This window comes from Scyliorhinus torazame, chromosome 2 (assembly GCF_047496885.1).
Source record: "Scyliorhinus torazame isolate Kashiwa2021f chromosome 2, sScyTor2.1, whole genome shotgun sequence".
Taxonomy (NCBI): domain Eukaryota; kingdom Metazoa; phylum Chordata; class Chondrichthyes; order Carcharhiniformes; family Scyliorhinidae; genus Scyliorhinus; species Scyliorhinus torazame.
Genome location: NC_092708.1, coordinates 100,501,412 through 100,513,540, shown reverse-complemented (window position 1 = coordinate 100,513,540; position 12,129 = coordinate 100,501,412). Strand labels below are relative to the sequence as shown.

At 49.5% G+C, this 12,129-nt stretch overlaps 1 protein-coding gene across 8 annotated transcripts in view; it reads right to left on the bottom strand.

Moving 5' to 3' along the window:
- The window catches only part of LOC140390043 (coiled-coil domain-containing protein 148-like), a 301,551-nt gene that overhangs the window by 41,203 nt on the left and 248,219 nt on the right, over positions 1-12,129 (bottom strand). The gene's annotated exons all lie outside the window — the stretch shown is intronic.

Sequence of the window (12,129 nt, the reverse complement as noted above, 5' to 3'; positions counted from 1 at the left end):
AGGGAGAAGGAGAGCCTACCGCGCTCGAATCCCGGTATATAGGATCAGATCCCCTATGTTCGGTTACGACCAGACCCCCGACCCCCGCGATCTATAATAAAGTGCAGTCACTTGCGATTATTGTAAATAAAGAAATGTAAAGAACTTTTCATGAGCAAATTGTATGATCCTGAGCTTGACTGCCAAGCCAGGAAAGATTGTGTATGAAATGCTATGATTTTGTTGTATGATTGAGGAAGGTAGGATAATGAAATGTTTAAATGAGTGTTGTGTATTGAGAATAGTTAGAGGTTCCCAGTTTATTGTTTTGTAATGCATGTCCCTGTTTGACATAGCGCCCTTAGAATTGTTAGTTAAAAATGTTTTGCATAGCTATAGTCAGTGCAGAGGCCATGAAGGAAGTGTCCCCCTCAGGTCAGGGAATGGAAAGCAACATAGTTATGTGATCCTTCACGCTTCGCGTTAGGATCACAAGGAGGGAATGTAGCCAGTTAAAATGGCTAACTCCCGATTTAGAATGGCTAACTCCCAATTTAAAATGGCGAACGGCAAAGGCTGATGGGAAAGTCAGCCAACAGGACACAAACAAGCAGCTGCAGGTTGGGTGTGTATTTACCTCTGGAAAGGCCAGACAAGATCGATACCGGCAACCATCAGCATAACAAAACACCAGCTATCTGCATACTAATGAGCAACCCCCGGGAACAATGAGCAACATTTAGATACATAAAGCCAACCCAGACTCGTCGGCGCCAGCAGAAGCCTACACAAAGGGAGGTGAACGACCACCTCAAAACCGCCCATCGATCAAGGAATCGCTCCAGCATTGGAGAAAATCGAACCAAGTGATTGGGACAAAGTCCAATCACTTGGAAGGTACAGGGTCCACCCCGAAAGGCGGGAAGCCCCTGGGGACTATAAGAATAGAGGCCAAGTTCAAATCGGCCCTCTGCTTCTCTTCTTGACCAGGTCACTCAGCAACGCGAACCAACCCTTGACAGTGACCGGTCCAGCCAGCGCTGAAATTGAGTAAGTCTTACTTCAACGCTCGCTACGAGATAGGCGCTCCTAGCTACCAATCTGTACCAACTTCAAATCCCGCAGGCTCAGAACCCGAACAAAAGGCCATTCATTTCCCTGACCTGGTGGGCCAGTTCCGAGTTAAGTATTGGCCTGTTAGTCGTAGAAGTAGCTTAGACGTAGAATTTATGCATGAGTAGTGATTACTGTGTATAATAAATGTGCTTTAATTTAAACCTTACTAAGCGGTGTATTGGATTATTGATCATTACTCGGACTTGAACCACGTGGCGGTATCAGAAAGACACCTGGCGACTCAAGAGCAAAGGTGATAAAACAGAGCAATTAAACTAAGGCAAAAGTTAGCAACAGCAGGAAGACGGCATTATTATTCCAAGGTAATTAAATGTAATAATAATATGGCCTGCATAATGTAGGAAGCTGTTAGATTCTAAAAATATTTTTGAAAGTATCAGGTGACAATTCTGTGATTATATGCATCTCTCGACCTCCGGTGGTGGCCATGGAGTGAGTGGTCGCACATTAGGTGGCTCCTGCCCGAAGTTGGAATTTTTGGTCCTTTACGCCCATTTTGCGGGGTGTTACGCAGGTGGGAAATGTAGGAACAGTGAGTCTCCTTCTGCAGGGAATGTCTATGCCCTACCAATTGACGAGTGCAATAAGGGCAACGCTCAGACCAGGAGTGCTCTCGAGGTGTGACAGAGGAAAAGATGGTGGAGAGCTGTATGGCGTCGCTGCCCGCACAATGGCCAACGGAGCAACTAGTGGAGTTTTTGATGGCTAAATTCCAGCAGCAGAGGAAGGAGGCCTCAAAAGACTTGACGAAGGTAGAAGAGCCAACCCGAGCTGCCCTAGAGCAAGTGGAGCAGAGGTTGGAGGCGCAGAATGCGTCACTCTAGAAGGTGAAGGAGTCGGTGTTCGACCATGAGAGTCGGTTGACCTCATTGGAGGCTGAAATGTTGATGATGGCGGAGGACCAGAAGAAGCTGCGGAGGAAGCTGGACAACTTGGTGTGGCACAGTTGATTAAGGGGGGATGGCGGCCATGGAGGTGGGTGGGGTGTGGGCCTGGAGGAGCTCATCAAACAGCGGATATAGCTGATCGGGATGGGGTGGGAGCCTTAGTCCTCCAACGAGGCTGATCACCTGGAACACTGGGAGACTGAAATGGCTGATCAAGAGCCTTGATTGCTCTTTGTGCACTTAAAGGGCTTGAAGGCAGACATGATGTTCATGCAAGAGACTCATTTAAAAGTTGCAGATCAAACAAAGTTGAGCAAAGGTCGGGTGGGGGAGGTGTTTCATTCAGGGTTGGATATGAAGATGAGGGGGTAGTGGTGCTGGTTAGTAAGAAGGTGCCGTCTTCAGCTGGTAGCATTGTGGAGGATCCTGGGGGCAGATTTGTCATGGTGAGCAGGAAGTTGGAGGAGGCACCCATGATGTTAGTGAATATATATGCCCCCAACTGGGACGATGTACAATTTGTGAAGAAGATGTTCTGGACTTGGACACACACCGATTGATTATGGGGAGGGATTTCAATACGTTTCTTGATTCAACGGTAGATTGGTTGTGTCCTAGGTCCCTTAAGGTGTTGGCGATGGTGAGGGAACTGTTAGGATTTATGGGGCGAATGGGATGGGTGGGCCCGCGGCGGTTTGGGAGGGCGAAGGAATTCTCGTTCTTTTCGCATGTTCAACGGGTGTATTCTCAGATCAAATTGTTTGTACTGGATAAGAGGTTGCTGGCAGGTGTGGCTGGGACAGAATATTCGGCGATCCTGGTCTCAGACCACACACTGCATCTGATGGACTTGTGCATGGAGAGAGAGGGTTCCCAGTGGCCGCAGTGGGGGTTAGATGTTGGGTTGTTTGCTGATAAGGGGGTCTGCAAAAGGATAGGGGTAGCTATACGAAATTGTGTGGAGCTAAATAGGATGGTTTCTGCCTCCGTAGTGTGGGAAGCGTAGAAGGCGGTGATCAGGGGTGAGTTTATTTCGAGTGCGCATACAGTGAAGGGGGAAGCAGCTAAAAAGGCAACGATTAGTGGAGGTCATTCTGGAGGTGGATCAGAGGTACTTGGCAACCCTGTTAGAAACTAACTGATGTTAGTTTCTCTGCTGTTTGGCCTTTCACATCTTTTGCTCTCTTTGGGGACTGCCATTAGCACTCTTTCCCCTTGGTTTCTGTGGCCATTTGTACCCGGTTTCCCTGGGTTTCTGTGGCTATGACTCATCTTTCATTCTCACTCCACAGTATAAATATTTCCCACTTTCTCTGTCTGTTAGCTTTGACAGAGTCATCGGACTCGAAACGTTAGCTCTTTTCTCTCCCTACAGATGCTGCCAGACCGGCTGAGAGTTTCCAGCATTTTCTCTTTCGTTTCAGATTCCAGCATCCACAGTAATTTGCTTTTATCCTAGTAAACATGTACGTGCCCAACTGGGATGACATGGAATTTATAAAGAAGACCATGGCGGAAATCCCCGACATAGTCAGAACAGAATACTCTGCGATCGTAATATCCAACCTCGCTCCACATTACATGGATGTGAGGTTGGAGACGGGCCATGCCCAACGCCCACACATGGAGTTTGGACAAGGTCTTCTGCCAGAAAACATCACAGGCCATAGGCCAGTATGTTCCAAACAACTGGAATATGTATCTCACCTTCTGCGTTCTGGGAGGCACTGAAGGCTATGATTAGGGGAGAAATTATAGCCTAAAAGGCTCATCGAGATAAGGAAGAGAGGGTGACAAGGCAACAACTGCTCAACTCCATACTGGAGGTTGACGGAAGATACTCTGAGGTCCCGAACGTAGAGCTTCTAGCGGACAGGAAAAGGCTACAAATGGACTTTAACCTGCTATCCACCAGGAAGGCAGTGCAGCAGCTCTGCCAGATACGGGGGACCTTTTATGAGCGCGGAGAGCAGACTAGCCGCCTGCTGGCTCACCAGCTGAGAAAGCAGGCAGCCACAAGGGAAATAGCCCAGGTGAAGGTGAGCAGAGGTGGACAGGTAGCTGAACCAAAAAAGGTCAACAAAACGTTCAAGGCCTTCTACCGGATACTGTACACCTCCAAGCCCCCCGATGGGGACTCGTAGACAGATGACACATAGATTGGTCAGGTGATTAATGGACAGATAAGTGACAGATGGAATTTAACCCTGAAAAGTGTGAGGTGATACACTTTGGAAGGAGTATTTTGACAAGGAAAGGTCTGACACTGGGAAGTTCTGAAGAAAAGGGACCTTGATGTGTTTGTCCATAGATCTCTGAAGGCAGAAGGGCAGGTTAATAGGGCGGACAAAAAAGCATATGGGACATTTGCTTTTATCATAAATTACAAAAGCAGGGAGGTCATGATGGAGCTATACAGAACTTTGATGAGGCCACAGCTGGAGTACTGTGTGCAATTCTGGTCGCCACATTGATTTTCTTGCCGAAGGCATTTTTTAGAGAGATTGAAGGAATGATTACCTCGTTCATGTGGGGAGAGAAGGTGGAAAGGTGCTGCTACAAAGGGGAAGGCAGGCAGGGGGTTTGGGTCTTCCGAACTTGATGTATTATTAATGGACGGTGAATGTGGAGAAAGGGGGGAACTGTGTCGGAGGGGTTGATTCCCAGTGGGTCAGAGTGGAGGATAGTTTGGATAGGGGGTCGGCATTGAAGGCGCTAGCAACAGTGCTGCTCCCGATGGCCCCGGGGAAATACTCAGGGAGTCCGTTAATAATAGCTTCATTGAGAATTTGGAGGCAGTTTTGCCAACACTTCGGGTTGGGGGTAGGGTCCAGGGAAATGCCGATTCGGGGGAACCACAGATTTGAGCCAGCGAAGTGGGACGGAAATTGTCTGAAATGGGAGGAGAAGTGGATTAAGACACTAAAAGATTTGTTTCTTGGGGGTCGGTTTGTAGGATTGAAGGAGCTGGGAGCGAAGTATGGGCTGGAGCAGGGGGAAATATTTAGATATATGCAGATTCGAGATTTTGCCAGGAAGGAGTTACAGAGCTTCCCGGTGGAGCCGGCCTCCACATTGCTGGAGGAGATGCTGACGACAGGGAAATTGGAGAAGGGGGTAGTGTCGGCGGTTTACGTGGCAATTTTGGAAGAGGAGAAGGCACCACTGGAAGGGATGAAAGCAAAGTGGGAGGAAGAGTTGGGAGAGGTATGGAGGAGGGGTTCTGGTGTGCGGTGCTCCGGAGAGTGAACGCCTCCACCTTGTGCGCGAGGAAGGGGCTGATACAGCTGAAGGTGGTATACAGAGCACACCTCACGAGGGCGAGGATGAGCCGGCTCTATGAGGGTAGAAGATGTGTGTGAACGATGCGGGGGGGGGGGGCAAATCACGTTCTGGTGAAAAGACTGCCACTCTCGGACATGGCTCCACATTCACTCCCACAACCTTGGACATTGCCTCGAAGAAGGCTGGCCAGAATCCAACAGGTCTAGGGCATGCCCATGTGTGCGTGGTTGGTCGGGCCTCCCTGGTACCGTTCACATTTGTCCTCCACCTCCGCGAAGAACCTGCTCATTGGGTTCTTGTCAAATGCGCTCTGTGCACCACTTTTATCTGCATGAGAATAGGTCCCGCCGGCAGAACTTGAGAACCATTGGTCTCCCGCAGGGGTCCGAAGGTGCGGACGCAGGGGCATACATAGTGGGCATGTTTGAGAAGCTAATGGGGGATGGGACGTTCACCCAACCCTTGGAGGTGGACAGGGCTCACAGAGCGCTGGCGAGGAAGCCGCGTGTAGGGGACCCCCCCGAGGGCAATGGTGGTGAGATTCCACAGGTACCTGGACAAGGAGTGTATCTTACGGTGGGCCAGGCAGACACGAAGCTGTAGGTGGGAGAACAGCATCCTGCGTATATAGCAGGATCTGAGCGCAGACGTAGCCAGGAGAAGAGTAGGGTTCAACCAAGTAGAGTCGACTCTTTTCACGAAGAAGGTGAAGTTTGGACTGCTGTATCCGGACTGTCTTTGGGTTACTTCTGAGGAGTAACATTTTTACTTTGAGTCGCCCGAGGAAGCGATGGACTTCGCCAGAAGGAAAGGGCTGGCAGTGGACTGAGATGTTTGAACTTTGCAGTAGCGTTAATGTTAAAAAAGTTTTCGTTTTTGGACTATATCTGGAATGACTTCTGTATTGATCCTGGGGCTGCCGCATATTTGTGTAAGTTAAAGTTTGCATTTGCACTGATGGGGGATGGAGGTGTGAATTTTCGATGTGGGGTTTTTGCTTTTCTTTGTGTTCTTTTTGGTCAACTGAGCTGGGATTTTCTTTTGCATATGTGTGGCCGAGCAGGGGGAGGGGGGGAGGGGGGGGGGGGGCGCAATAGGTGGGAAAATGTCTGACGCCATGGGCTAGCTGGGCGGGCTGGCTCACGGAAGCGTAGTGGGGGGTGAGCAGATGTTATGCTTGTTGAAGTGGGCGGTTTGCATAGTGCTGTTATTGGGGGGAGGGGAGGGGGGAACTGTTCTGCTGATGGGGAGGGACTTTTGCTGGGGGACAAAAGGGAGGTCGGGGATGGAGGCTGCCTGGGGGCGGGCCTGTGAATGCGCGGGGCGCGAGCTGAGGACTGGCCCAAGAAAGATGATGGTTGATTGGCGGATGGGGGGGGGGGGGGCGAGAAGCCCCCCCAACCAGGCTGATCACATGGAACGTTGGAGGGCTAAATGGGCCGGTTAAGAGGGCACGCGTGTTCGCGCATTTGAGGGGATTGAAGGCGGACGTGGCAATGTTGCAGGAGACGCACCTTAGGGTAACCGATCAGATTAGATTAAGGAAGGGATGGGTCAGACAGGTATTTCACTTGGGGCTGGACTCTAAGACTAGAGGGGTCGCGATCCTGATTAATAAGCGAGTGTCATTCGAGGCGGGAAGAATAGTTGCGGATGTAGGAGGCCGTTACATCATGGTTAGTGGGAAGCTGGAAGGGCTGCTGGTGGTACTCCTGAATGTGTACGCGCCAAATTAGGATGATGTGGAGTTCATAAGGAGGATGTTGGGGAAGATCCCGGATCTGGATTCGCATAAGTTGGTCATGGGGAGTGGGACTTCAACACAGTCATTGACCCAAGGCTAGACAAGTTGAGCTCATGGACAGGCAGGGTGCCAGCAATGGCAAAGCAGCTAAAGGGGTTTATGGAGCAGATGGGGGGAGTGGACCCATGGAGGTTTGGGCAGCCGAGAGTGAAGGAGTTCTCCTTTTACACACACGTGTATAAAGTGTACTCCCGGATTGACTTTTTCATCTTGAACAGGGCTTTACTGACGGGGGTAGTGGACACTGAGTATTCAGCGATTGCGGTCTCGGATCATGCCCTGCACTGGGTGGACCTACAGGTGAGCAAGGAGGGTGGCCAACGCCCGCATTGGAGATTGGATGTTGGACCGTTAGCGAATGAGAAGGAAGTGGGTGGAGGGGGGGGGGGTCGATGTGGGAGCGAGTGAGGTGGCATCATGTAAGGGCACGGGTTTGGGGGCATTGGTAACAGCACCTCTGTCGTTCCCGCCAGCATAGTACTCCACCAGCCCCGTGGTAGTGGCAGCCCTGAGAGTCTGGGGCAATGGAGGAAACATGTGGGAGCAGAGGGAGCATCGGTCTGGTCTCCAATCTCCAATAGCCATTGATTGCCCCGGGGAGGCTGGACGGAAGATTTCGGAGATGACAAAGAACAGGGACCGAGAGGATGGGCGATCTGTTTATAGAGGGGAGCTTTCCCAGCCTGAGAGAGCTGGACGAGAAATTTGAATTGACGGATGGGAATGAGTTCAGGTATCTGCAGGCGCGAGATTTCCTACACAGGCAGGTCACAACCTTCCCGCTCTTACCACCAAGGGGGATTCAGGGCAGGTTAGTTTCCAGAAGGTGGGTGGGAGGAGGGAGGGTTTCGGACATTTATAAAGAACTCATGGGGTCAGAGGAAACGCAGCCCGAGGAGCTGAAACACAAATGGGAAGAGGAGTTAGGAGGATACAGGATGGTCTCGGGTGGATGCGTTGAGTAGAGTCAACGCGTCCACAACATGTGCCAGGCTCAGCCTGATTCAGTTTAAGGTCATTCACCGGGCTCACATGATAGTGGCCCGGATGAGCAGGTTCTTTGGGGTAGAAGACAGGTGTGAAAGGTGTGGGGGAGGACCAGCGAACCATGTTCATATGTTTTGGACATGCCCGAAGCTCAGGGGATTCTGGCAGGGGTTTGCGGATGTCATGTCCAAGGTGTGAAAAACAAGGGTGGCTCCGAGTCCAGATGTGGCGATTTTCGGAGTGCCGGAAGATCCGGGAATCCAGGAGGAGAAAGAGGCAGACGTTCTGGCCTTTGCCCCCTTGGTAGCCCGGAGACGGATATCATTAGCTTGGAGGGACTCAAAGCCCCTGAAGTCAGAGACCTGGCCTACTGACATGGCTAGCTTTCTCTGTCTGGAGAAAATCAAGTTCGCCTTGAGAGGGTCAATGTTAGGGTTCACCCGGAGGAGGCAGCCGTTCATCGACTTCTTTAGGTAAATTTAACTGTCAGCAGAGAGGGGGGGGGGGGGTGGTTTAGGATCTAGTTGAGTTTAGATTAGTGTGGGAGAAAGGTGGGACCTGTGAGGGAGGAAGATGGCTTTTGCACTATGTTTATATTTGTATGTACTCTGTTTCTTCTGTTATTGTTATAAAATCATAAATACCTCAATAAAATGTTTATTTAAAAAAATGTAAACTTTAATAAAAATATATATTTTTAAAGGATTATATTCATTGGAGTTTAGAAGAGTGAGAGGGTTCTCCCAGAAACTTCAAAAATGTTAACAGGATTAGACAGAGTAGATTCAGAAAGAATGTTCCCAATGGTGGGGGAGTCCAGAACTAGGGTTCATCGTTTGAGGATAAGGGGTCAACCTTTTAGGACTGAAGCGAGGAGAAATTTCTTCACCCAGAGAGTGGTGAATCTATTATTATTATCTGTGGAATTTACTTACACAGAAAGTAGTTGAGGCCAAAGCGTTGTGTAATTTCAAGAAGGAATTAGATATAGCTCTTGGAGCTAAAGAGATCAAGGGATATGGGGGGAAGGCCGGATTAGGGTATTGAACTTGATGATCAGCCATGATCACAATGAATGATGGAAAAGGCTCCAAGGGCCGAATGGCCTCCTCCTGCTTCTATTTTCTATGTTTCTATGTTACGTTTCCAAAGTTACCACCCCGGCGCTGTAGGATAAAATCTTGTCCGAGGATGAGATAAGAGGGAAGGATCTCGGACATGTATGGGGAGTTGATGGAGAGAGGGCGGTCTTCGGTGGAGGAAATAAAACAGAAATGGGGAGAGGAGCTGGGGGGGAGGGGTTGTAGAGGGCAGGCTATTGAATGAGGCCCTGCGGAGTATAAACGCATCCCCCTCATGAGCAAGCCTGAGTCTCATCCAGTTCAAGGTGGTGCATAGGGCACATGATGGAGTCAAGGATGAGTTGATTCTTTCCAGGAGTAGAGGTTAGATGTGGGCAGAGAGCAAGGGGACCAGCAAATCATTTCCACATGTTTTGGGCATGTCGAAGTTGCAGGGGTTTTGGGAGGCCTTCCGGCCACAATGTCAAAGGTGCTAGGGGTGAAGATGGCTCCGAACCTGTGGGTGGCAATATTTGGAGTTTCGGAAGATCCCAGAGTGCAGGTGGGGAAAGACGCTGGCGTGTTGGCCTTTGCCTCCCCAATAGCCCGGAGGCAGATACTGTTAGGGTGGTGGGACTCGGAGCCACCTAAAGTGACAGTGTGGCAGAGCAACTTGGAGGAGTTTCTGCACCTGGAAAGACAAAGAGATGTCGATAAGGGGTTTGTCTCGTGTTGGAGGTTGTTCATAGCCTTCTTGAAAAAGTGGTGAAACGTCAGCGGGGACGGGGGATATAGGGGAGTGGGGTTCTGGGCAAGGGTTCTTTTGTTATTACAGTTGGAAAGTGGGGCCGGGGCAGGAATGGAAGGGTTTGGGTGTTTGGAGTGTGATTTGTGGGGGGGGTTTCTGATGTATGTGTCTTTTATTCTGTATAAAATCTAAAATGCCACGAATAAAAATACTTTAAATGCATTTCTCATCTCCTACTCCCATGCAAATCACCCCAGGCCCCTATGTGCCATGCTGAGGTGGCAGAAAGGCAGTTCCTCTGGTGGGGGGTGTTCTAACACTGGCTCTCTGCTCCCGAGGTGATCAAGGTGCTACCGCAATGTCCTTTTGCTCGTCTTTGCTTGGTAGGAGACTGGTCCGGTCTGTGGACCACTGTCCCTGGAATCCAACAGGCTCCCGCCCCAACGTTTTGGACATAAAATGCGTCCCCACAGCATTGTCCGTTAGTTAATGTCCGCCTTCACCGAACTTGCTTCTGCAGGTCCTGACTGTGTTGTGCTCTCCTGCCAATATCGGGGAACATGAGGCTAATGCAGATCCTGAGCCTCCGGCCCATCAATACATCAGCTGGTGCTACGCTGGTAGTGGCATGTGGCGTGGGATGCTAACTGAGTAAAAATCATGCAAGTTTTGTTTCCACACATCCCGTCTAGCACAATGATTAGCACTGTTGCTTTATAGCACCTGGGACCCAGGTTCAATTCCCGGTTTGGGTCACTGTCTGTGTGGAATCTGAATGTTCTCCCCGTGTCTACGTGAGTTTCCTCCGGGTGCTCCGATGTACTCCCACAAGTCCTGAAAGACATGGGACTGGATTCTCCACACCCCGCCGGCGAATTTGTGGCCGGCCCTGTGGCGGAGAATCCATTACACCACACGGAATTGGGACCGGCACTGGTTCCCCGATTCTGCGGCCGCCGAAAAGCGGCGTACTCAGAGAGTACGCCACGCTGCCTAGCACCTACCTGGGGCCATTGCTGGAGGTCCGCTCCGCCATTCTCCGCCCCGACCGGATACTAGCATGGCGGCTGCGGACTCAGTCTGCGACCACCCTGGTCGGGGCAGGCCGATCGGAGGGCAGGGGTCCTGGACACAGTCCAGAAATTTTTGGGTGGGCGGTCAGTGTCGGGCATGCAGTCGATCGGGGGTCTATTTCCAGTGTCCAGCTCCATGGTCCGAGTTCGCCATGGAGCACGGTGATAGTAATCAACTATTTCCCGATAGATCCGATAGGTAAAAAGGCTATTTTAATGTAAATATTAAGGCCCAGTTTTAATACCCATGTTAAAATAAGGATTTCAGCACTCATAACCTCAGGTCATGACAAAACACATAACTTCAACAGAAGCACAAAAACCTGACACATGCATAAACTAATTGTAGATTAAAACAACATTTTTGCTGAGAAAATGAAAAAGCTATTGTTCTGATGAACATATTTTCAAAGTTAGTTTGACATTAAGAAATAAGCTGTACCAGTAATCAAGATCAAGGTCAAGTAAGCACCATAGCAATATGAAGGCACCATTGTCCAGAATGTGGGAAAGCAAAGTCAGCAGAAAACCAGTAGAAAGCAGTCTTGATAATCGCACAAAATCGCATTCCATAGCATACACAAATATGCAAACATGAAACATTCAGAACTTATGTTGCACATTAAGGATTGACAGTAAGCATCGAATCAAATGTATTTGATTCTCACCCAAACCAATTAGGACGACATAGAGGTGTGGACAGATGGCTTCAGACTGATAAAATTCTCTTTAAACATGATGGTCCACACGGCCATCTTTATTCCAGGATCATTCTATACTTTGATCTAACTACTCGCTATCTTTATTTTCATATTTTCATTTTTCCACTCTAACTCTTGAAGTAAACGCAAGCTGTTCTGCTGTAAGCAAGAAACCATTTCTGTATCATTTTGAAAGTTAAACTGTGTATAAGTTACTTCCTTTGCTAGCTGGACTTTATTGAGAATAGATTTAAGTTTCTCTCAATTGTAATCAAATAGAGGCAACAAAAGATTCTTATTTGCATCCGAGACGTTTAACTCAAATTTCTACTGAGTTTTAGTGTTGCAAGACTTCACTAGATCCGCATGGTAGATCTCTTCACACGGTGCGGCCGCTGGAGTCCACTTGAAGTGAACGCCCACCTCAGAAAACTGGAGGACTTCCTCCAGGTTGCTCAGGACCTCCC